The sequence below is a fragment of the Manduca sexta genome, chromosome 3 (assembly GCF_014839805.1).
Source record: "Manduca sexta isolate Smith_Timp_Sample1 chromosome 3, JHU_Msex_v1.0, whole genome shotgun sequence".
Classification (NCBI taxonomy): Eukaryota; Metazoa; Arthropoda; class Insecta; order Lepidoptera; family Sphingidae; genus Manduca; species Manduca sexta.
Genome location: NC_051117.1, coordinates 798,113 through 824,434, shown reverse-complemented (window position 1 = coordinate 824,434; position 26,322 = coordinate 798,113). Strand labels below are relative to the sequence as shown.

Here is a 26,322-nt window from a genome sequence, read left to right as displayed (position 1 = left end):
TATCCAAGCGGATGCAAAATATATCCTACCACCAGTAATATACTAGTTATTGTTTTCACAGAAAATCTCATGATTTTCGACCTTAATAGAAGCATCTAAAGACCCTATTATAATGTCATTGTTCGTTCCAAAACCACTATACGAAGTCCACGTTCATACATTGTATAATCTATATTTCAACATCCAGTTCGCTAGTCGTTCACAGGTCAGTTAACACAGATGCAGCAACGGTTAAAATTTACTCTACTTTTAATATATTTTATGGGTTATTGTGAAAATGATTGCTTTGGTTAAATTCTTTTTCCATTCACTCATTCGTTCATTGTGTATTGTCAAAATTTTACAACTGAAAATTGGGACCGATTCGAATTATAAAAGGATTCGAATTTTGAATGAAGAACATTTATAAATAGGTTAGGTCAATCGTCTCTTCAGCCTTCGGCATTTATAGCATCATGGCTTTATTTATTGACGTCAGACATTTTGAAGTAAGTAAGGTTGAGTTTGCATACCTGAGAAATTCTCTACAGGAATTTTGAAGGTGTATGAAGTCTACCAATCCGCACTAGGCCAGCGTGGTGGACTAAGGCCTAATCCCTCTCAGTAGTAGAGGAGGCTCGTGCCCAGCAGTGGGACGGTATATAATACAGGGCTGATATTAAGGTTGAGTTTATAAATTTCTGTCTACCCTCGGTAGAATAACACTGTTACATCTACATATGTTTTTTTTTATACATACTATATTGTTATATGATGTTGTCGTGACGGCACCGTTACGTCATCGTGGGTCATGATGTCTGAACGGAGCTACGGATTGTCCCGAACTCTAGCGCGTTGACTGCATCGAACTAATAATAATGGAATTATAGCAAACTAATTTTCAACATTTGATATTGTTTTAGATTGTGTATTAGCGCATACATAATTGCATGCATTATACAATAAACGACCGACTGAATGAACGAATGAATAAAATTAAATTAAATTGTAATCGTGGCTTATTGATTTAACGAATTTCTATATTTACGTACTTATTTAACCTAAAAACTACTGGCCAATAAACTGAAATTAGATTAGAGTGAATGTTGGAGCGAATGATTTGAACCGTATCGTATACGACGTCACCTAGACATGTGCAGGAAATCACACGACAGATTGTGCAGACTGCGGACTGCATCGAATGATAATGACAATAGAATTATTGCAAACGAATCTGTGCCGAATGGCGGCTGCCGTGTTTGCGTTTAGACTGTCGAGTGTTGAACGGCGTGATTTGTTGATTGGTGCATGAATGAATGAAAGAACGATTTGATATCAAAAAAATTGAAAATAGAACACTTCAAGGGAATCATTCTTGGTGTAAAATTAGTTTGATTTTCTTCTTCATTCATGTAATACATAATTTCTTACTGATATTTATTATTTTTACACAAAATATTTTCAGTTGTGTTTTCTATTTTAACGTATTGAACCGAGGCGATGTTTTAATAGGCCTATCAAAAATTTGGCACACGACCAGAAATTACATTGACAAGAGTATTTCGTCTCTTTAGAATCCGCTCTCCAAGGGTAGCGTGGCCGAGCGGTCTAAGGCGCTGGTTTAAGGCACCAGTCTCTTCGGAGGCGTGGGTTCGAATCCCATCGCTGCCAGATTTTTGCTAATTACCGACTGAAAGAACAAAACCACCACATTTAAACTGTTCTTAATTCTTCTTACTATACAAACAACAATTCTATTACGTCTTTTCCCTTTTCTTTTCCTGATACAAAGCAGAAAACCCCAATGTTATAAATAGTAAAAAAATGACTATAGTATCTAAATTCAACTAGTTTTGATATTTATCGCGGTGTTTTGTATTACATGCAGTCTTCAAATCTGTAAATATAGAAAACCGCGATTAAATCCGAAAACTAGTTGTATATCTATGTAGAAGTATAAACATAAGAAATCATTATTAAGATAGTAGTTATCACAGTAGAAGTATAAAAAGACCTTGATGAATAGAAATGAATGAAAAACCATGACTAACACCGTCACCCACAACAGTACGTATTAATGTCCCACATGGGCACTGTATCGCGAACCGGGAACCGCACAACAATGCCGAGCGAAATCTCATTAATGGCCGAACAATGACCAATCGTCGGACACCGGGCTTGCATAATTACAACAACGGATGCGCCGGTGAAATATTATATCGGCCAATTCGGTCAGTCATTCGTTCATTCGGTCAATCATTCATTCAACCATTCGTTCATTCGTTGTATCTGTACAGTGTTCTATTGTATAGCATTATTAAAATACAGCATGATCTATATTTCTACCGGGCGTTAAACACATTTATTTGCTAAACAAAACAGTGTCACTGAATAGAATTAACCTTCTACAATTTTCTAAATTATACTTGTTACCATCTCCCATCCATACACGGATTAATTGACACATGCAAAACCTTGCACAGAAAGCCACATTAACATCTGCGGTCTATTATACCCCAAGCATCCGTGCTAGGCCGTCTTTGACTATTTCACGCAAATCAACCCTGTCATCACGCTTCGACGCCCATTCAACACGACTTATTTGAATATAGAACATCAATTTGCTTAAATAAATAAACACACCTAATTAACCCTCAAAAGTATCTACACTTTTGGATTCATAAGGGGCTGAATATTCCGATTCGGCCCGTTCGCCACAACCCGTAAATGCGCACCGCGGCCGTTTTCAACCCTTTGTCGCCGCGCATCGTCACCTGCTTAACCCCGGTTGTATTTGCATGAAAATTGTGCCATCAACGCGAATGTTTGCATATTCCACTAGTTCGACTGTTTTGCATAAAATCTGTTGCCTTAAGGGGTCTAATGCTTGACTGTTTATGTGTTGGACGGTTTAGGACAGAGGTTTCCAAACGTTTTTTTTCATAGACCTTTCAAAATTGTGCTGGTTCCGATGGACCTTTTTAGGTTTTGTAAAGAATGTGCATTACAACTACCGCCATGACATTGCAAGGGATTGTGTACGGGTCAGCGAGCCTCCTACGCCCCCTATCAAATCTGCCTACATTGATAAGTGAAGCCAAGCCAACACTTTAGTACTTTACTATCAAACTAGATAAGTGGACCCCCATTTCAAGTTTCCAGTAGAAAATTCATAAAAAACCGTTCAGTACATCTTGTGAAAATCGATAACACAAACAGTCAGAAAAGGTATTATACAGATTTGTGTCAGTTTTAGAGTGAGATACAGACCCCAATTTTACAAACACACAATCAAATCCCAAATGAAAAGCCGTACTAACGTTTATTATAAACTATAAACAGAAAACAAATGATACTATTACAAACGAGGCATCTTATTAAACTGGAGGGTACATTCCAAAATCGATCCCATCTGACAGTAGCGTTGCTTTTATTGACCTTTTTAATGAGCCTCTCGTAAAATCTAATTTATATTGCTTATAAAAAAGGATTGGACTATGTTTTCGGATTAAATTCGGGATGAAATTTGAAAAAGGCGTCGCTCGCACGCACCGTATTTTAGTAAATTTATCGTCCATTGTGAACGGTTTACGATATTAATTTAATTTCGGGCCGAGATTATCAAGTTATACGTAGGTCATAGGTATATTAGACGAAAATTTTGAGTTTAAAGCTCGGTTTTTTTTAATTTAATTTTTTATTCAACAAGTTCTTTTTAAACGTTTTTTATTTTCTTTATACTTATATCGAGTTAAGTCGTAATAATTTACGGTTATAGAAGGCATAAAAAAGGAACACAAAGAAATAATTCTGGCCACATCCGCGAAAGAAGGAATTAAAAAAGAAAAAAAAAACATAAAATTCTAATTTCAAAATTGAAAACCGTTACACGAAACGTCATCACCGTCCATAACTGTACCCAGCGATCCGAATACGATAAGATCCCAGACTGCCAGATGCACGCGTACAAATTCCATTAGAGACCGCATAACGGCGTGCGAAATTGTCCACCACCGGCACCACTACTGTTTGCGAGTACGTACGTCTGATGACCAAACCGCAGTCATCGGCGCCCCTGCGCTGTGGAATTGTGTGTCCATTACCGGGGAGCTGTGTTTACGAGGTATCTTGATGTAGGTGATGACGTGTTTTCGGTGGAACACGTAGTTTCGATGTAATGCAAATATTTCGAGTAAAACATAGCATAATAACATATACTTACAACGAGAAATTGCTCCAATTCTAATAAGATTTTTTTAAATATAATAATAAATTTAAACAAGTGGCGATAGCCTAGTTGGGTGTGGAACGGTCTGTCAAGACGAATGTCCGCAGGTTCAAATCCCAAGGGCACACACCTCTGACTTTTCTTAAAAATCATGTGTGTATTCTTTGTGAATTTATCGTTCGCTTTAACGGTGAAGGAATACATCGTGAGGAAACCTGCACATCCGAGAAGTTCTCTATAGGAATTTCGAAGGTGTGAGAAGTCTACCAACACGCACTAGGCCAGCGTGGTGGACTAAGGCCTAATCCCTCTCAGTAGTAGAGGAGGCCCGTGCTCAGCAGTGGGCAAGTATATAATACAGAGCTGATATTATATATTATATTATTAATAAATTTAATATACTAATATGACCGCGAAATGCACTGCCCATTAGTATGTTTTCGCCAAATATTAAATCAAACTAAAATATTTTATGGAAAGAGTATCCGATAGTTTCTGTAATTTATACGTGCTAACCAGAAATACACTTTAATACATATCAAACAAAGCACAGCAATAAGCCTATTAAGCAAAGTACGGCATAAACACATAAAATAATGCCAAAACACCGCTTCTGTTCCCCCATGAACGATAACAAACTTATCTATGCGTGTGGCGAAACACCATAACTATACCGCATACATTTATAAACATCGAAATGAGTGCATATTTTCCTGAACTGCTCTTGCATTACATTCGGCTTTTAAATAAATTAATAAAAAGAAAAAAAATTATCGCATTGATTGAAGTTAAATTATTAGTTAATTAAGTAAAATAAATATATTGTATGAAACTGAACGTGATGCTAAAATCTTTACGTTTTATACTCTATAACATTTCTAAAATAACGCCCCGTATAATAATTGCTTTTCATTTTAAACTCCCAAGTCGCCACTAGCGCCACACGACCGCAAACATAATTTTGTAAAACCGACTGCACCGTGCAGTTGGGCCCTTAGGGTCAACAATACCCCATCCTAATCTAAAGGTCCCACACGGAACATGTTTGTTTTGCGCCTAAATCAACTGAATATGGCGGGGGCGTTGTTTATATTTCATTATGACATGTGCGTTGCAGAGCTTGCGTGTAACCACTCTTTATAGATATTAGATCTCAGATGTGCTCGTTACGCGGTTGGCGGGAGCTGTTCGAATTAAAATTATATTAATGTGACAGATGGGGCTGTTTAGTTTCGATTCCTTTGACTGCCGGGTGGATAAAAATACGGTGGGAATTATGAAAACACAGTAAGTTATATTTGAATGACTTTTATAATTTTATTAATAACTAGCTTCCGCTCGCAGCTTCGCCCGCGTGGATTTCGGACTTCAAAAATGGAGGAGGTGCTCAATTTGTCGGGATGTTTTTTTAATGTATGGTGGTATGCAGGTGGTCCGATTGTCCGATCAGGGTCTGATGATGGGATCCTGGTGAAATCGAAGGAACTTTTAACCATTAAGGTTGCACACGAAATGACGGAAGCTTAAAAAATGAAGTAACTTCTCCCGTTTTCCCAACATTTTCCATCACTGCTATGCTCCTATTAATTGTAGCGTGATGAAAAGTATACTATAACCAGCTCAGGAGTATGAAAAATAATTGTACCAAGTTAAGTTAAAATCCGTCGAGTAGTTTTTGTTTCTATAACGGTTATACAGACAGACAGACAAAAATTTTACTAATTGCATTTTTGGCATCAGTATCGATCCCTAATCACCCCCAGTTATTTTGGAAATATATTTCATGTACAGAAGATATGCAAAAGTAGCTTAAAAATTGTCCATAACGAAAACATGCATTTTAAAGTAAAACAAAAGAAATAATATCGTGAAGCCAACCAAATAACTAATGATATATTAAATTTTGTGACTGTTCAATTTAGTCGGGTCCGCGATATCACTTTTGTTGAGTTTCAGAACGCGATATTACATTATTATATTCTGTGCTCCAACGCACACTGCTTTGATGTTAGGAACACACCTACATTGCTTAGACAACAGTGAACTTTATACAATAGCAATAAAGCTCAAATTGACTCTACGTATTAGTTAGAAAACGTTTGTATGGGAAATAGAAAAATGCTGTTTTGATGATTTTCCCGGCAATTATTCGAATTTTTCTCACCTTTTAAACCTTCCCTAGACCTCCACGAATAATTCAAGACCAAGATAAGATAAATCCGTTCAGCCGTTCTCGAGTTTTAGCGAGACTAACGAACAGCAATTCATTTTTATATATATAGATTAATGATGAGAAATAAAAATTAAATAATATTAATCCTATTAATAAATCAATTTAATACTATGAGATGCATTTTGGTCCTTACTGTTATGAACTTAAAGTTAAAATTTAATGTACTATTATTGACGATAACCCAAACAGTATTTTCGGATATCCAACCACATGCATTAAAAGAGTATGTGTCGCGTATTCCCAATCGAAAGGGATGAAACCTCTTTGATTGATATGATTTATTATATCTGAGGCACTTTACACACGTCACGTGAAAAAAACCGTTGAAAGCTGATAGCCATTTGGGAATTGTGGTTTTTATATTAATACTCGACGTGAAATACTGTATTTTTATAAAAAGAAAATGTCAAAAGCCAGTTTAAATCAATCATTCTTAAAATATTTCTTGACGCTATTCTTTTGTTATTAATGCTATTTCAATGGGAGCACTACATCAAACATTTTCGCGTAAATTATTTTTTACTTTATTGATAAAAATATCTTATTAGATGTTACTATTTTTATTACTTTATGAACATAGATATCATAAAAACATTTTTCAATGCAAATTATGTTATTTTTCAATACCGTATAAACAGCATCGATTAATAATACTAAATTCAAATTCAAACATCGTAAAACCCTATACTGCATTTTTCTACACCACGAATTATTAAAGGATTTTGGACATTCAAACCATGTAAACTGAGTATAAAGTACCATAAAACTCTGTGATTGGCAATGTAACAGACGTTTTATTATTGGATAATCCAAATTCAAATTTCACGGAATAAATTAAGCGTAAAATAATAATTTAATTACATATCATTTGCAGTATTTGTAAAACTGTATAAAATTCAAATTATTTATCGTATTCCAATTTTAAAATTTAATCCGTTCGATATTTAAAAGTTTAAAACATAATTGAATATAATAATTATAAAATGTACATTCCAGAATATAAAAATACATTTAATTTATCAGATCGACGCGTCGCTTGGCCCTAATATTTTCATTGTAAGGCCGACCGAGGCCAAAAGATAAGGGAGCTGATTGATATTATGTACAACGGACAAACATGTCATTTGTAGGGTAAGTCCAGATATTGGTGCCGAGTGATTGATCACACGCGTTAAAAATTAATGATGCGTCGATGAAAATAAAATGAACTCTATTTATACGCCTTTAAAGCTCTCAATGTACACGTTAATGTGTTATTATTAATTTAGTTAATTAGTTTTCAGTTCAAAATTACTTAGACATAAGTTTACCGCAGTCAGTTTGAATTACCGAAGCACTAAGCTTTACGAGGTTTAGGAACTTTGCCATACACTTCGAATTAAAGAAATACGACTTACATTTCATATGCTCAAAATTGGTGTAACATTTTTTTATACCAGCAGGCACAGTTACTCCACTGCCACAATATAAATGGAGTGGTATCCAATACAATGTCGACTGGCAAGAGATGATTACCCGTCGGCAGTCGACACTATTATGCCGGTTAGTTGGTACCGGACATATACAGGGTGATCCCGGAACGCGACACTTACCTGGGCCACTATGGCGGGTTTTAATACCTTGTATACAGTGGTCGCTATCCGGGCTTATATAAAATACATTCCACTACGAGTAAACTCATAAACTTGATTTCAAAGAATTTTAAAACTGATTCAAAGCGAAACATCAAAACTGTGCTTACATTAATCGCATATAGAGTACCTTTTATCCGATTATAAGCTATTTTCTTCGAAACAATCACTTTACACTCAGCTAAATGCGGACTACAGAACTCTCTCTTTAATAGACAGATTGACTGACGTAGACTCACCGTGTTATTTTTACAAAATCCCATCACACGAAGAAAAATGGGAAAAAACATTTTCGGATTATTTAACTAATGCTTTTATTATGTTGCATAAAATTGGATTAAAGGTGAATATTTTTACGTTTACGTTTGTTTTTTATAATGTAGGTGAGATAACATTTTTTTTGTTTAATGAAACTTATTTTACAGTTTTGCAACATACCTGAGTTGGGATTGGAATTTGTGCTCGATACGACGATGGATATAAGCGGCGATAGATTAGTTGGGTGTGGAACGCACTGCCGAGACGAACGTCCGCAGGTTCAAAACCCAATGGCACACACCTCTGCCTTTTCTAAAAATGATGTGTGTATTCTTTGTGAATTATTGCTTGCTTTAACGGTGAAGGAAAACAGCGTGAGGAAACCTGCATACCTGAGAAATTGTTTATAGAAATTTTGAGGGTGTGTGAAGTCTACTAATCCGCACTAGGCCAGCGTGGTGTACTAAAGCCTAATCCCTCTTGTTAGTAGAAGAGGCCTGTGCCCTACAGTGAGACAATATATAATACAGGGCTGATATTTCTATTATTATATTTTAAAGAAAATAACTTCACAGTTTGCTTCACGAAATGAGGTTTTAAATATCATTTCATAACATATAATTACTAATATAAAATATTAGACACTGGCTTTTTCCTACGGTTTGGCCCGCGTGGAACTGTATCTTCCGGGATAAAAAAATAGCCTATAGCACTCCGGAGTAAAAATATCTTTTGTATCAGCGCGCGCGTCTTATACTGCAAGCTAATTGTATACCCATAACATTCTCACATATAAGCAAACAATAAAGTTTCTTCAAATTCCGTTAAACAGTATGGCGTATAAAATATGAACAAATAAACATTTTCTTATAAGATTTACTATTTCAAAGAGACAATAAAACAACTGAACCACAGGAACATCCATTAACTTTAACCCAATAAATACGCCGGTCAAAACAAATCTTCCACATTACACGTACAAAGTGGCTCCCCCTATCTGTCAAAGTTTATGAAGATGGCGCCCGCGCGTTCAACGAAGCTTCGCGTAATCGATTTGGTAAAATTGATATCTATTTTTGACAATAAAGCCGTTGCGAAAACGTTACGTCTTAGATGTGTTTATTGTAACGCTTGAGTGGGCATGCGTGTGTTCGCTATATATTAAAATAGACTGTAAATCATAAGATTTAGAGTTCGATATCCATGTTAGGGGGTATGGGACAATTACTTCACGTTTTTAAAGCAAAATTATCTTTACGCTCAATAAACACAATATTGAAAGAAACATGTGTTACTGTTAAAATTTAGGTTTATTTTTTTATAATGACTAACATAAGACAACTTATTATTTATAATGTTAGTTTTTGTGGTAGATTTAAGAAGCAAAAATAGCTTAACAAATGCAAAATTTCAATACCCTTTTGCGTCCTTAGCAACTATAATGTTTTCTTCACTAAAATAAACTGGAAAGGATTTACTTTATTTTAAGGTATCTAAGGTTTTGAAGGTTTGAATTTGTTCAGCCACTTTTGTTGCTGACTGTACTACGATGATATCATGTGCCGGCTCTTTCACAGCGCACGTTCTCGCCACGTCACTGACCCTGCACAGCAGAACGAAACTAAATGCTGCACATAAAATTAGTCCCGGTCACTATTTAGTTTGATAACTGTTATTCCGACCGTACCCAGAAATAGACGGACCGCGACCCATCCCTATTATCGATTAATTGGATTATTTTTTCATTAATAATCGAATTTCTCGCGCGTCGCATTTAATCGATCGTGAAATTGGCGCGAGTTTGATTTCGAAATATAATTAATCTATTGAATTATTTGAAGTTAAATAAATCGCTTTTGTTTGCACGCACTAATCTCTGGCAAAGTGATATTCGATTATTCTACTCAGCATCATCCTGGAGTCTGGATTTCGTGCCTGATATATCTACAGGCGCCCTATACATGGAACGGAATACACACGGCAGAATGTCAGTGCACGAATTCCACCTCTGCCTACCTCTGTAGGGTTCAAAGCATGAATATGCGTCTAGACAAATACACAAGCCGATTCTCAAATCCAGCCTGATTCAGAAGACGTCAACTCAGAAACAAGTTAAATAAATCTCGCGCGCACAAAGTGAAACCGAACGGAGACTAATATATCATTTACGATATGTGACAATAACGGCATTCAAATGTACATAAATATTCAATAACTCACACCCACAACGTACATTATTTACTATTTAGGATTTTAAAATCATTTTTATCAAGTTCTTTCACCCATACATACACATATCAATTGTATTGTTGCGAATCAATGTAAGAGAGAGGCTACTCGAAGTCCCGTTGACGCGCACTAAGACTGCCCGATTCGCTCCAGTGCTAAGAGCCATAAACATAATTAATGAAGTTGGGCGGAACATAGACATCTTTAATTGTACACTGACGGAATTCATATGGGTAGCTATAGAAACTCTAACTAATAATGTATCGACCATATGAAATAACTACACATAACTATCTGTATCTGAATTGGCTATAATATGACAATGTAAATATAATCGCATTGGGTGTAACTCCTGTAAGATTATATTTAATAAATAAATAAATAACAGAAATTTGAATTGTAAGGTAGCAGCTCTTATTAGCCGTTCAGCGTGGAAGACCTTTGCCTGGCCTTTCCTTATAGATGGTCGCTAAAACACAGACTGCTTCGGTGGCGTAGTTGTATTTATACACGTTAGGACTACTGCGCTGAGGTCCTGGGTTCGAATCCCGGGTCGGGTCAAAATAATTGTGACTTGGTTTTCCATCTTAAAATAATCAGTCACAGCTCGGAGTCAGGAAGTTGGCTGTGATACCCCCGGATCTCGGAAAGCACGTAAAGCCGTTCTTCCTGTACCTCATCTCTCTCCAATCATGTCGAATTACCGTCTCATCGGACCATGAGAGTGAAGGAACAGAGAGTGCTTGTGTACTGCCTACACACTTGCACTTTATCTCCTGCGTATTTGGCTGAGCTCCGTTGAGATTGGCGGCTGTAGCCAAAAATTCAGCTAGGAACACTCAATACACAGTCCCATTCGCATCAACCCATCACTTACACGAGGATGATGATATATATCTATATAATGATCCAAGACGATAAATCCAATATGTCAAGTCGAGGAAAAACATTGTCAGAAAGAATTGACGTCAATTTCGAAACAGTACTGGAAATGAACACATGTGGTAACGTGGATTAGGAATCTACTAGACATGGCTCATAATTACTTCTAATGACCTAAACTTTTATAATTATGCAATTATCGTATTTATTTTCCGTGTCTTTATCAATAGCTGGTAGGACTGTTAGAGCGACCTTAATGCGCATGAAATAAAGTATATTTTTTTTTTTTTTGACATCCCGAAAGGTCAAGTGTTTCCGGTTGAGTAAGTGCTTTCGCCACTAGGCGAACGGTATGCATATATCGTCACTATAAATATGAGCATAAAAGTTAAAGTCCAGGTTCTAAATAATTCAAAATACACTAAACTTAATTTTCATAACATAATTTTCAATAAATTTACAATTAAAATATTTGAATCCGCGGGGAAGAAAGAAAACATTCATAAAATACACGCCATTTCTGAACAATTCCGTTCAGACTCCAAGTTATTCTCTGTTCAATTGGTCGCGAATGAAAGAAAAACATCAAGCAACCCTTTTGTACGGTCAGAAAATTCATTTTACGAATTATCTGCGATACGCTTAGAAACATTGTTTTGCAACAATAACGATATATTTCTTTATTCGTAAATCTCGGATAAAATAAGTAAGATTAAAAAATATAATAATAAATGCTTTTTATCTCTATTTATGTACAATTAATATAATAGCTTGATATAATTCCAACGCTTATAATTTCATAATTAATGTAAATCCATTAAATATCATAATTGAATACGTTATTATGAAGGCTAGATCTAATAATTTTACTCACCTGCCCTCTAATCCGCAGCAAATGTTCGAAATTTGAAAATTAAATTAATAAACAGCAGTGGAATTCAAATATAATTTAATCGCGTTCTTTTTTCAAATATTTCGAATCAATTTATATTTATTTTAATAAAACAGTGTTGAGACAAGCGAAAAACGATGAAAGAGTTTATTTATCGTAAAAATACGAGACAAATAACGTATCCAGCCTCCACACATCGCCGTCCCGTGAGGACCGGCGTAAAGTTTTGATAGCAGATGCCCTTCTGACAATATTTGACGACGGAGCGCGGGCCCAGTTTTATTTAGTTTTCATTTTCCACACGAAGGCGCAACGGAATACATCGATAACGCGCTTTTTTTTATCGACATAAAACCGTTATTTTTATAGCGTTCGGTATAACGTTTTATTGAATAGTGTCACGGCTTATGAGATTTCACTTCTAGTGGAAATGGCATAATAAAACGGTGTTTGGGTTTTAAAACGGGCAATTTAGCGATGAGTTTTTTTTTTAAACCTATCTCTAGCCAAATGGTATCATTATTTTGGTCTAAAGTATTTTTATTATCACTCGATTCTATTGTATCGTAAATAACAATATACTAAAGTTCACGCTTGTTTGTACAGGGTAGGTAGTAATACAAATAGTGACCTCAAATTTAGCAAATTTAATATCAATCACAAGATAATAACGGAAGTTTTTTTATTGCTTGGAATGTTGAGACGAGCTTGCCGTTCGCCGGTTGGTGAGCGATACGACATAAACAGTAGAAACACCATCCAACACCTTGAATTACAAAGTACTGTTTCGTATTCCACTGCGCTCGCCATCTTGAGATGTTAAGTCTTATTATGTCTATTAGTGGCACTGTATAGCTTCGCCACTGATAATTACCAATGAAGCTTGTAACAATGTAAAAATAACGTTACGAATGACCAACCTCGCGCTCACGCATCTGTCCTAATGTCAAACTATACGTTACAAGGGAGTGTTTCTTTAGCGGCTTTAAATATTTTTTTTATTATTTTTGTGGGTGTTAAGGGGTGTGCAACGGAAACTGTTGGACAGTTGTAGTTTTTTATAGGGGGCGGTTTGAAGGGTGATTTTTTATTTGTTTTTTTTTATAGAGTATTATTTAAAATTGTTTTTTGGTTTGATTTTTTATTGTTATTTTTTATAAGGGCATGAGAAAGTGACGTCACTGCACCTGATGGTAAGTGGATGGTCCAATAGAATGTCGACTGACGAGAGATGATTACCCCTCGACAGTCGACACAATTATGCCGGCCTATTAGCACACACTTACGTGGGCCTCTATAGGTGATTTTAACACCTTGTGTACGGTGGTCGCTATTCGGGCGGATATAAAATATATTCTACCAGCAAATTTTATGCGGACTAGTTTAAGTTTTTGCCTGCAGCTTGAAGTTAAACTGAGATATTCCACTGTCCTTGTTCACAATAATACACAAGGCGGTGGTACCTAAACTGACTCTCAAGTACTAGACATTTTAATACATGCAAATCAATCGTTCTTAAATGCGATATCAGCCGAGAAGCTGTCAAATAAAAGCCAGATCTTAAGATCATCGCTTATAATAAACGGATATCACACCATCTCAAAATTAAGTCACAGAGAATGACGGATTTTGACGGATGACTTTTGTTTATTAAACAAAGCCGACTCAGCTGACAACAGACGCTCAAGTGACAGCTCAAGTTTTGTTTATTAAAATCAATACTTTGAATGTCTGCTTAAGATACTACTGAAAATTGATATTAGTTTTTAAATACAGTTCTCACCACTTAGTTAATTTTCAAATAAACTAACCACATTTAAACATTAAAAACCGTAACAATAAATAGACGGGGACTCGAACCGCGACCAATAACAACAGACCGAACCATTACATGTATAGGTATTAATTTGTAGGTAGTTTGTAATAAACGTCGCGTTGTTTGACATCTGCGGCCATTCACACGTTAAAATGATACGTTAGTGTTGATTGGGGTGTGGTCGCACTGTTAGCGAGTAGCGGGAGATAGGCGCTTGTAGCGATTTAACAGTTTTATCATTTTAAAGGTAACGTATTGCGGTGAGCTATGGAGTTTTTTGTTATTGTCTTTTTGCAGATATCTGCGGTAGTTAATTTGGCTTATCTATTGTGTTCATTTAATCATATATTTATTGATTATTGGTAGATGTAATCTAACTAAATAAAAAAAAAAATCGCGTCCGTTCGTTCGTTCGTTAGAATAGCTTGACGTGGCGATAGGCTCCCACCTTACAACCTACAACGGTATGTCATTAAATACGTGCTTTTCGATTCTAGCTTACATTGGTGGCAATTGTAGGTGTGAGGGCACGATTATATCTACCAATAATCAATCATACTACTAGTGTTTTACGAGTAAGTTTTATTAATGTTTTGTTAGTATTGGTATATTGTATATCCGCTCGGATAGCGACTACCGTACACAAAGTGTTAAAACCCACCATAGTGGCCCACGTAAGTGTGTCGCGTTCCGGGATCAGCCTGTGTGTAACCGGTTCCAACAGGCCGGCATAATTGTGTCAACAGCCGAGGGGTAATCATCAGTCGACATTCTATCGGTCCCCACTCCACTTACCATTAGCTGTAGTGGGGTGAATTAACCGTGCACGTATTAAAATAATCCGCTATCCTATCCCTACCGCTGTCAACCTGACCGCATCCTTAATAAATTTACCAGCACTTGTCACTTTCCCATTCAGGCGACTGCGGAAATAATTCAACTATGCATACTTTTAATACAATTTGCTGATAACAGTTAGTCTGTAATTTGTACATCAAATTGATTACTTTACTTTTCAATTAAATTATTGAATAAATAATGAAACACTACAGGTTGAAAGAGCTTTCCTTAAAAAAAAAACTAAAAGTCAGAGGTGCTTTAGGTTTGAACCCGCGGACATTCGTCTCGGCAGTCCGTTCCACTTCCAACCAGGTTAGAGCAACAGTAAAACAATCGATAACATTGACAATGCAGATGCGGTAGTTTCGACATAAATTTACAATAGTATAGTTAGATTGAAGTGATTACCCAAATTAAAAAATGATTTCTTATGTTTACGCGAATGTTAGACATTGAAATAAAACTATTTTGGTCTTGGTCACGAGAACGCCCCGTGACCATGATAGCTGCAAAGTCTTCGAAATGTCAGTAGAAAATTATAATATAAATACCGCGATATAATCCGAAAAAACTTTCATTTCATTACCCAAATTAACAGTAACAAATTTATATTAAATTGACAGAATCGCATCGATAGTTTACGATCGTTAACTTGCACTACGTTTACACAGAACAGATATGAATCCAAAAGCATTCCTTCAAGTTTTTACTTTCCAATACCGATACAATTCCCTCGCAAAAATGTTCGCAACAGTAAAATAATAAATCAGCAAGTCCAATGTGAATATTCAAGTATTCTCAGTTTCTTTGTGAGAAACTTCATTCGATATTCCTTCGCGTTGTACAACTACAAAGATATGCATGATTGAAAACCACTCTATACAAACATTCGAGACGTTATTAAAATTGCTTTGGCTAGGGTAGTTGACTGTTTAAAAATACATTTATCTAAAATGTATTTCATCCTAAATCTATCAGAAAAGAATTATTAAATCCACGCAATAATAAATAAATTATAAAGCTTTGAAATTTGGTGGAAAGGGAAGCTGTCAAATTATAGTAATAGTAAAATGTGACGTCACCCAGTGCCACCGGCTATAACGCTGCGTGAGTGAAAAAAGGACAGCGCGATAACCGTGCCACGCTCCCACTTTATCTCACAACAATATTTCAAATATGAATAACTGCTTTATTTTTCAACCAATTTTGATACTGATTTCACAGAACAATTTCTTTTTAATATTTTTTTCTGTTACATATAAGATAATAAACTAAATCAAACATAGGAAACTATCATATTGCTGAGAATGCTTTTAGTTGTGACAATTTAAAATAAGTCCATGATATTATAAAAAAAACCTGATACCTTCCTAACCGAATTTTGGCCACGGCGACCGATTTCAACGTAGATCAGACGCAGGAGATATTATAGTGCACGATTGTGTGCGCAATAAACAGGTGCACTCTCTGTTTTTTCCTTTTTATGTCAAAAAAACGTATTTGTGCGTACGATACACTTATTCGATTGCTTAATTAATAGTTAGGGTATGCCATATCTATATATTTTTTTAATTATTATCTATATTAATATATAAAGCTGAGGACTTTGTTTGAACGCGTTAATCTCAGGAACTACTGAACCGATTTTGAAAATAAAAACACTAAAAGGAAGCTTCATTACTCCTGAGGTATATAGGCTATTTTTATCCCGGAAAAATATATAGCCGGACTATAGTAGGTTTTAATACCTTGTGTACGGTGGTCGGCATCCCGGCGGATATAAAATATATTCTACCACCAACAATACAAACATTTTTTCACAAGCAAAACTGATTATCACCTTCAGATTCGAACCTAGAACTCACCCTTCACAGCGTGTGGGTACTTAGGCATATCCACCTAATTTCAGTGGCATTTTCCATTTACCTCTATAAAGCCTTTTAGCGCCTCATTACTGTAAGTAAGCGAGCACCTCGTCAGTACAGTGATAAGATTAACATTACAAATTTACCTTTACAGGGGTAGGCAGAGTTTTTACATCCAGCTATGTTTAAACAGACACACGCCCTTTATCCTTAAATATAAAGCCGGAGACCAGTGTCGAAGCGTCCATACAAGCCGATTCCTACCGGGTTACCTTTTGTAAATTAATTAAAAATCAAATAAAAACATAACAGTATAACTAGAATAAAAATAGTTTATTCAAATAAGTCATCTTATACTAATTCAATTAAATCAATACTTCAACGAGTTATCGGCAGTTCATATAAATTAGTTAAATCGTAACTCGCGCGCAGTGCTCGCGCCTCAGTGTTCGAAGTGAACCCGGCCGCGCGTTGCTTCCCTCGGGATATTGTTGTGAGACGCAACTAGAGCACCCACTATTCGTTGTCTGTACTCTGTCCCATGATGTTTTTTTGGACACGTCTTTTACAAATATACCGGACTTTTGGGAGAGTACTTTAGGCGTTCGCAACCCCTCGTTAGCTTTTAGTTTTGTAATGCTTATGCCTTTGGCGCCCGTGATATCACAAAACGGCCCAGCGGAAGATCAGCGCTGGTTTTTTATCAGCATATGCTGACCTGGGTTCGCTTTTGTGACGAGCAAATACATTTAAGTGTATTAAATTTGTAATTACCTATATTATGTAATTTTGCTTGTTACAAATAAATGTTTTCTTTCTTTCTTTCCTTGAAAATTAAGCGACCTGAGGGCAACCCAGTAACGGGGTACGAACCTCGGCTAAGGCACTGGTAAAGGCATCATAGCTTCTAATCATTGACTTCTCAGAAGTCAATGATTAGAAGCCATGATGTAGAGGGAGAACCTGTCGCCATATCAGGCGCTGATTCCAGAGTCCAGTCCGACATCGAGCCGAAAAACCTAATGACACAGAAAATTTCACTTCATCAGATGGTTTACTTTGTAACTTAGGTCCGAAACAAAGAACCGACGAACTTCAGATTAAACTTTACTGTCAAAATATTTCGAATCCGTCGCCGTTCTGTAGCCTTGGTGGTAGAATCAATTCCACGATTTTTTTTTGGAGAAAGCACTGGCACTTTCTCCTCGCAGATGGTCACACAAAGAGATGGTGAAACCTTATAATTTCTCACAAATTCCATGTCTGAAATACTGCGATGAACGTATCGCACCCGTAACACATCGTAGTAACAAAACGTGCGATCCGTTATCCGAAACTACGGATTTCGTTTTTCGAAGTAGACCTGTCTCGGCACCGAACCCGAGACCTCAGCAGCGTGCAGCGTCCAGGCATTCTGTACATTGATAAGATTAACGCGAGAGTAATATAGCAATGCCCGAGAGAACGGGCCGTGTTATCGGCCCACATGTGAGCCATGATTGCTCTCAGCACTGTGTGTCAGCGCCGTCGAGTTCAGAAGTTTGGATGCGGTGTGTGGGTTGAAGGTATTTTTAAAATTTAGGTAAATAAATGTATCATGTAATGATATTTTGCATTTATGTGGATTTTGATATCCAGGCCATGTCCTGAATAATATTATAGTTTTTTTTTATCCTAGAATTTGAAGACCGGGAAATTTATTTAAGCGGACAGAACCGCACCAACTATAAGGTGAAATATAATTTGGTCCACGGATATAAAAATGAAGCATACTTTATACTTAATAACAAATACAGTCAGCCCTAATAGTAACCGAAAAAACTCAAAGTTTTAACTCAACTATACACATATATTTTTCTTTGTGTAAAATAGAATGATTCATTCGTAGTTTACCTTATTGAAGAAAAAAGTGATTGATAACAACACAAAATTATTTAGATTTGAAGTGTTAAATTTGTTCGTCTTCTTTTGTGGCCAACTGTACATGAGTGACCGTCCCTCCGAGAGTGCTTAGCACAAAAAGTCAAATGTTCCCAACTTTGAATAGTTGAAACAACGCTCTCGTCGGTTTTTATAGAATGAGATTAAAGTTAACTTATGTTTACAGGGGATGGTAATAAAAACACTTACGCATTTATTGTGTACACTGTTTTAGTTTCTTGTTCATGGCTTATCAAATATAAGAGGGTATAATTAATCCTACATCAAATAACACTATTCTAACGCGTTTTGCTAAGACCTGGAGCGACCAGACGCTTGTAACAACAGGCTGAGACTGGTTAAAAACTTGAATAAATGTGTTGCGTGGCTCAAGACTCTATTCCATTCCTTCAATATCGTCAGAGCATCGAAAATCTTTCGGAAATTGTTAGTTATGGGCTGTCCAGATCATCAATTTTTAAAAGATGCTATTGCAGGTTTCTCACACTACATACAATCACTCACCCCTTTTATCTGTAAAGGGGTAAGCAGAGGCGCAACATGTGCACTCATTTTCCGTCGTGTGTATTCCGTCCCATGATGTGATAGGGGGGCGAGTCCATCATCATATCTGACACTGATTAGAAAAATCAAATATCACTTTATTATCGAACCATATACATAAGCTCTGCAGTCACACCCTAATACAACTACACCACCGAAGCACTCAAACTATGCTCTAAAATAATAAAAGCCAGAATGCCGCATCCATTTTAACCCCTTGCTTCGTACGCGAGGAACCCTGCCTCTATTGTGTCGGCCGTTTGCAAATACTTGGTCTTTCGAACTGGATTGAAATGGAAAAAATCTAGTTCCTTCACACGTCTTTACATTCAGACGATTTTAAATAGAGGGTAGATCGTGTTTATACGTAAACTGGTTTCGTATTACTTTTGTTTACGTTTTATTGGTCCAGTGACACGCTTTTATCTCCGAAGGGGTAGGCAGATACGTAACAAGTTCACCCGCTTTTTTTCAACTTATTCCTTCCCATAATGTGGGGTAAGTTTGTCATGTCGAGCATGTAATTCGAATTAATACAAATTGTTTTTCGAATCGAAATACCTAGTGTTTGAATTGGTAGTAACCAAAATTCAGAAGGGTGTACAAAGGTGGTTTGGGCATTTGGTGAGGATGGATGATAGGAGACTGTCTAAGAGGATATGGCGAATGTTGATGGAAGAGCGGGTAGAGGTCGGCCGCACTGAACCTTCGAATGTCAGATATCTGACATTCTTAGTAAAGGACAGATCACAAGTACCCTAAACCAAAGAAAATGCATGGAAAGATTGTCGAAGGTGGAGGAAGCGAGTGAAGTATATCAGAATCGTGCAAAGTTGCAATCCGTAGTCTCTGCCTACCCCTATGTGATAAAGGTGTGATACTATATCTGTAAATTGATTGTAAGGTTAAGAGTGAATGATTTCGCCGTGTTAAAAAAGGCCGGCTTAATTGCAACTTAAGTATAGGACCGCTAATGAACATTTTTCGTACACTGCATTTACTAAAAGCCTCGGAATAGCGAAGAACGTAAAAATTATGTTACTCGAGTGTCCAATCAAATATCACAGCTCCTTTTCATTATTTTCTCATTGTTTTAATTAATAAAACAGGATATCTCTTTACAATGCACTTTATTCTGGAATATGTTTTCTGTAATTTCAGCGGATTCATTTATTGCATTTATTACTTGTGCGGTACAAGATTTTGTTCGCTGTTCTTGAAATGATTTTTATAATAATGATTTCTTATGTTTACGCGAATGTTAGACTTTGAAATAAAACTATTTAATAGAGCGGACAGTCTTCGAAATGTCGGGAAAAAAAATGTAATATAAAAAACCGAGATAAAAGCCATAAAATATTTCAATATTTTTCTAAAGCAATGTTTCATTTTATCTATGATAGAAAACAGGGAACACTGTAGGTACTTGTATAGTTCTGTTGGTTTGGAGGTCATTCAGGCCAATATCCCTGGACGTTATGAGACTTCAATTTTAATGGCATTGTACGAATAGCACCAAGGATTTTTTGTAGGGGGAAAGCTTTTTCAGGCGAAGTCGCAAGCAAAACCTAGTTTATGTGTATAAAAATACACTTACAATACATTCATTCATACGAAAAAATACCTATTTTCACTACAAAAACGCCCACCTACTCATTACCAGACTTGTAACGTCAATTCTGTATTAATATATGCGCATATGTAAGATGTTGATATTCGTACGGACGGACATAAGGATGCGGCCGTATTAGGCGCTGAGCCAAACGTCTCATGCAATTACAGTACGTAATAGCGGCCCGGTAGCGTCAGCAGAAAAAATCTTAATGGAGGATATATCTTGAAGCATTACTAAAAGCTTTATCATCGTTTTCAAGGGTAGGTAGAGGTCACACCTACATTTAATTATTTAGGTCCACCATCATCATCATTTTGCCGCTGTACCAATAAATAAATTTGCATGCTGTGGTCTTCTATAACTGAAGAGGCACGTCACAATGTTAATTGTAAAAATGCTACGACATTGTTTTTATCATATGCCGTGTATCCTTCGTTGGAGGTCCTTAAATAAATAAATAAATTCAGCCGGGAATCGTCCATTGCTGGACATAGGCCTCCCCCATTAAGCGCCACAGGGACTGGTTCTGGGCAGCGTAGACAGGCCCTCCACGAGATGGACCGACGATCTGGTGACGGTCGCCGGAGTTAGGCTCATACTGTGTAAAAAAAACACAATATTTATCCAACCCGGGATTCAAACCCGAGATCTCGACATAACCGTCATACCATACATAACTAAACGAAGCAGAAGGCGAACTTTGAATAATCATTTTTATTTAAAAAGCTGTACCTAGTTAAATTTAGATCACGTATTCATTTCCCGTTATCTCGACAGTTAAATATATTAAGGTCCGAAAGGGACTTCTTTAATTCCATCCAATATATTTATTCCCTACGCTTTTTTCTCTTATATTACGGTATAATTACCAATAAAACGTAATTAATTGACGGTTCTTAGTTTGTTTACTAATTAACGTTTTATTAGAAAATGTTTAATTGGATTGGGAAATGGATATTTTTAAGGTCGAAAGAGAAAGTCGATTAAGTAATTTAATTCTGTGGCTATCAGAGGTATTAAAATATCGTGTTTTTTGTACAAAATTATATTTGTGGAGCATATGGGGGAATATGGACAATATTTACTCTCCTTTTTATCCATTTCCGAAAAGCCGGCATAATTGTGTTGACTGTTGGAGGGTAATCATCTCTCGTCAGTCGACATTCTGTTAGAGCCCACTCCACTTACCATCAAGGGCAGTGACGTCACACTACAAAAAAAGTTATGTAATACTTTTAATTTTAATCCCACTTCAAAATGCAAGCAAATTCGATTGCAGCAACAAAAAAACAAATTTATACAAAAAAAGTAATTTTATAATAACGTAACAATAGCATTTTAAATAAAGAATTTAAAGTCTTCCAAATAAATTCTCGTAACATTTTAAATATCGAACAAGTCGACGTCGGCGGAAAAAAACTTCGCCGACGACATTCGAATCTCGAATTGAACAATAATCGAACTGTCGGCGAATAATTTAATTTTTCATCGTGTACGCGATGTTTTCTCGACGAATCTAATAATTCGCCCGAACGAATCGGAGTGATTCCTCGATGTCTATAAATTGTTCGAATATTCCGCTTTTAGGATGCACGTACGGATTAATATGGCAACATAGTCGGGTGACGTTTAAATCTAGGGTTGTAACACGAAATTTGAATGAATCTGTATTTGAAAGCAAATTTATACATCTTTCAGTTCGCTAATTTTATAGGTTTTAGACTTCTCTAGTATTTTTTATATATGTTTCTTTATATTCCTGGCTTCATAGTCAGTTGCAGATACCTCAGTAAACCTGACCTCTGGTTCTGTATTATTTAAAAAAAACATCCTAACATCTTGTACATAAGTATATCGTAAGTCTCTGGCCTCTCTAAATGCTAAAAAATAATTTGTTAACTCAATTTTATTTATCACATCTATTATTTATTATAGCTAATTTGAAACTATCGATTATTTTTTCAGTTTTCAAATCGATATTATTAGTCTATAATTTTATTTGCTCAAATATTTCACTTCGTCGTCAAGCGTGTGGATTAGTGCAACATTGTTTTTATTTAGAGTTGAGACTTGTTTGGTTTTCTATTGGATATAGTGGGATTATATTTACTTTGTAATTTGTCAATATTCAGACATTGTAGTGAAGGGTAACATTGTTATGTTAAATTATTGTTTAAGATTATATATCGCAGTGGCAAAGTGTCCGTATAAACCGATTCCTTCTGGCTTCCCTTTTCAATGAATCTAATAGGGTACCGGACTCATTTTTGTTCTTTACTATTATCAAATATTTACATAATATAAATTATAACACAAAAGGAATTATTAAAATCCGGTAAAAAATCAACAAGTTATAAGTCTTTGAATTTCAGTGGAAGGGGTAATTAACAAGAAACAGAAAAGAGACGAAATATCCACATGTGACGTCATCGGGAATTACGACGCGTGCGAAAAAAAGAGATGAAGCGATATCCCCACATCACGCCCACTTCTGCACATTACAATATTTTAAATATGAATTACTCGCTCATTTTTTGACCAATTTTTATGCAGTTTTCACAGAAGTGCTTCTTTTTCGTATTATTAACCATTACATATAGAATAATGTACAAAATCAAGCATAGGCCGGTCCCCTATTATCATTAGAACGATTTGTAGACCGCAATTATGCATATTAGTACCTATATGTTGTGTCGGATTCCCTTTGGGAAAATTTCACCCTTCGCCATTGATATATAGTTCGGTTAGATTTGATAATGTAGTTGTAAAACAGGTTTCAAGTACGGTTTTGGAAGGAATCGTTTATTCACTTTGCTCTGAATATTAATACGTAAGTTAACGGTACAAAAAGATGCAAATTAAATTACTATTATATAATCATATACGAAAATTGACATTGTATTAATACAACATTTCTGTTCTGTCAAATTATAGTTAAACATTTTCTTACTAATTTAAAATCATCAATTTTATTACACGTATTTTGCTTCCTGTGACAACCCTGCATCACAACATCATCTTCACAACGTCTGGTAGTCGGAATGCTATCTCGCTCGCACAATATAAAGTAGGTCAAGTGTACTTTACATGCTGACTGTACCGCCGAATATTTGGGCAACGTACCGACTGTTTTGTTAGAGAAACACGTTACCGACCGGGTAAACTGTAGCGTTGGCAGATTATTGTATTGGTTGGTTTAAATTATTGTCTATTGAATTGATTTGTACGTCAATTTTTTATATTTTATCTCATTGTTCTTGCACAGAAAGTAGCTTAGTTAGTTAAACTATTTGGGAGAATCATTTGAAAATATGTAATGAAGGGCTGAAAGATGTTTTATTTTTTTTAGAAATAGTGCGAAATGCGTTCAATACATAATATAAAATAAAAAAAATAATTATATAATCTTAAAATGACAATATCAAGTGAATTCCACATAAATTATGTTATCCCATATTGATTTTTTAATGAAAGAAAATTTCTCTTTAATTCTAGCATATCCCTCAATGTTTTAGATTTTTAAACACTATTTTTTTTATTTTAAAACATAAGACGTTATTCTTCGGCCAAGTTCGCACATATCGCGTCGGCAACCCGTTGTGCAGAATCAACACGACAATACGTACTTACGCTGCAATATAACTTTTATTTCACAACGATTTTCGACTTTATTGTATCGGAATCTGAAAAAACAGTAGCAGCTGACCCCACGCTGTGTTTCTTTTTGTATGTTTATAAAACTATGCGATGTCGGTTTATTAGACTGCGTGTGCGTCTTGTAATGCTGGTGTTTTGTAAAATGGACTTAAAAATCATTTGTTAGAGATTAGATTGGATTGGCATTGGTTTTAAAATATTATGGAATATACACTAACATTTCATATGTTTGCATAGATGTGGTTTGCTCGTTGTTTCATTCGCGTTTGTCTTTTGTTATACAACTGCGCTTTAGCAATATAGTCCATATTTGAATTCGTGACTTGGAGTATCTGTTTGCGAAATTTCATCAATATCCGTTCAGCAGTCTTACTTCCAAGAAACAACTAAACGTTTCCACAATGGTACGCATTTCTCATCATCATCAGCGGCAGGATGTCCACTGCTGAACATGGGCCTCCTTCAAAAATTTCCAGATCGACCTATTGGAAGCGGTCCGCATCCAGCGACCTCCTGCGATTTTTATGAGGTCATCTCTCCACGTCGTGGGTGAACGTCCGAAGCTGTTCGCATTTAGTATAGTTTTAATTATAGTTATAAATAAAAAAGTTTTGTACAAAAGTAGATCATAGTTGCCAGTGTCAATGAACTCTTAACAAAAGCCCTTATAGATAAAGGTAATCCGATATCACTTATCGTAAACAAAACACAAAGGAAGCGATAGACAACAACCGACACACTATTAGCTAGGGCTACGATGAGAAAATAAATACTTTTAACTTGTGTGCCAACCCTAATTGTAATGCCAAGTTTAGACTGGTAAGTTCTTGGAGCAATATAATAATAATTCTTCGTGGCGAGCCGACGGTGAGTGACGTCACCGCGTTTTTTGATTCCGTGGGGGCTAAATGAGACCCCTAACCCTTGGCTTGCTTTAACTGGCTGGCTGGGATGGAAGTCGAAAGAGCTAAGAACCCTAGCTCTAGGGTGGAAATGCTTAACCTGCGTAATAGCGAGGAAACCTGCTTCGGGACGCGACAGCGACCCGCGATGGCGAACACACCTATCGACACTTAGCCACCCCAGACCGATGTTGTGTCCTTGGCATAAATAAATTAATAAAGTATCCGTATTCTTTCGTTTGAATGCAACCCCCCCCCCCTCCCCCCTCCCGCTCCCACACACTTCCACAATCCTCTCTAGAGTTAATATTCAAACCGCACAACACAAAAAATACATTGACAAGAACGCATGATAACTAGGTTCGCTTCCTTATCCTTTAGGAAAGGGTTTGCGGAGGGTACGGAAAGTGCTATCGTGCCCGATACAGACCCTAATATTTAGACCCCAATTTTATATTTAGTGAATATTAATGTACAGCCTTTCACCTGTACGTATCCTGCTTAAATATGGAATTAAGTTATGAAGTATGTTTTTTTTATTGCTTTGAATGACGAGACGTGATTGCGGTTTGCCTGATGGTAAGGTACTGGTGGTAGGTATCTCATATGTGAGAGTCCCACCACCGCAATATCTATTTCTGCCGCCAAGCATCAGTGTGAAGGCACTGTAGTGTTCCGGTTTGAAGGACATTGTAGCCAGTAACTACTGGACATAATAAGACTTAACATCTTATATCTCAGAATGGCGAGCGCAGTGGAATACCGAACAATACTTTGTAATTAAAGGTGTTGGTTGGTTTTTCTACTGATT

General features: G+C 36.2%; 1 protein-coding gene and 1 non-coding gene across 4 annotated transcripts in view; one reads left to right on the top strand and one right to left on the bottom strand.

Moving 5' to 3' along the window:
• The window catches only part of LOC115450223, a 616,159-nt gene that overhangs the window by 131,824 nt on the left and 458,013 nt on the right, over positions 1-26,322 (bottom strand). The gene's annotated exons all lie outside the window — the stretch shown is intronic.
• On the top strand, positions 1,569-1,650 carry Trnal-aag. Its single transcript has one exon. It is a non-coding gene; the product is annotated as a tRNA-Leu (tRNA).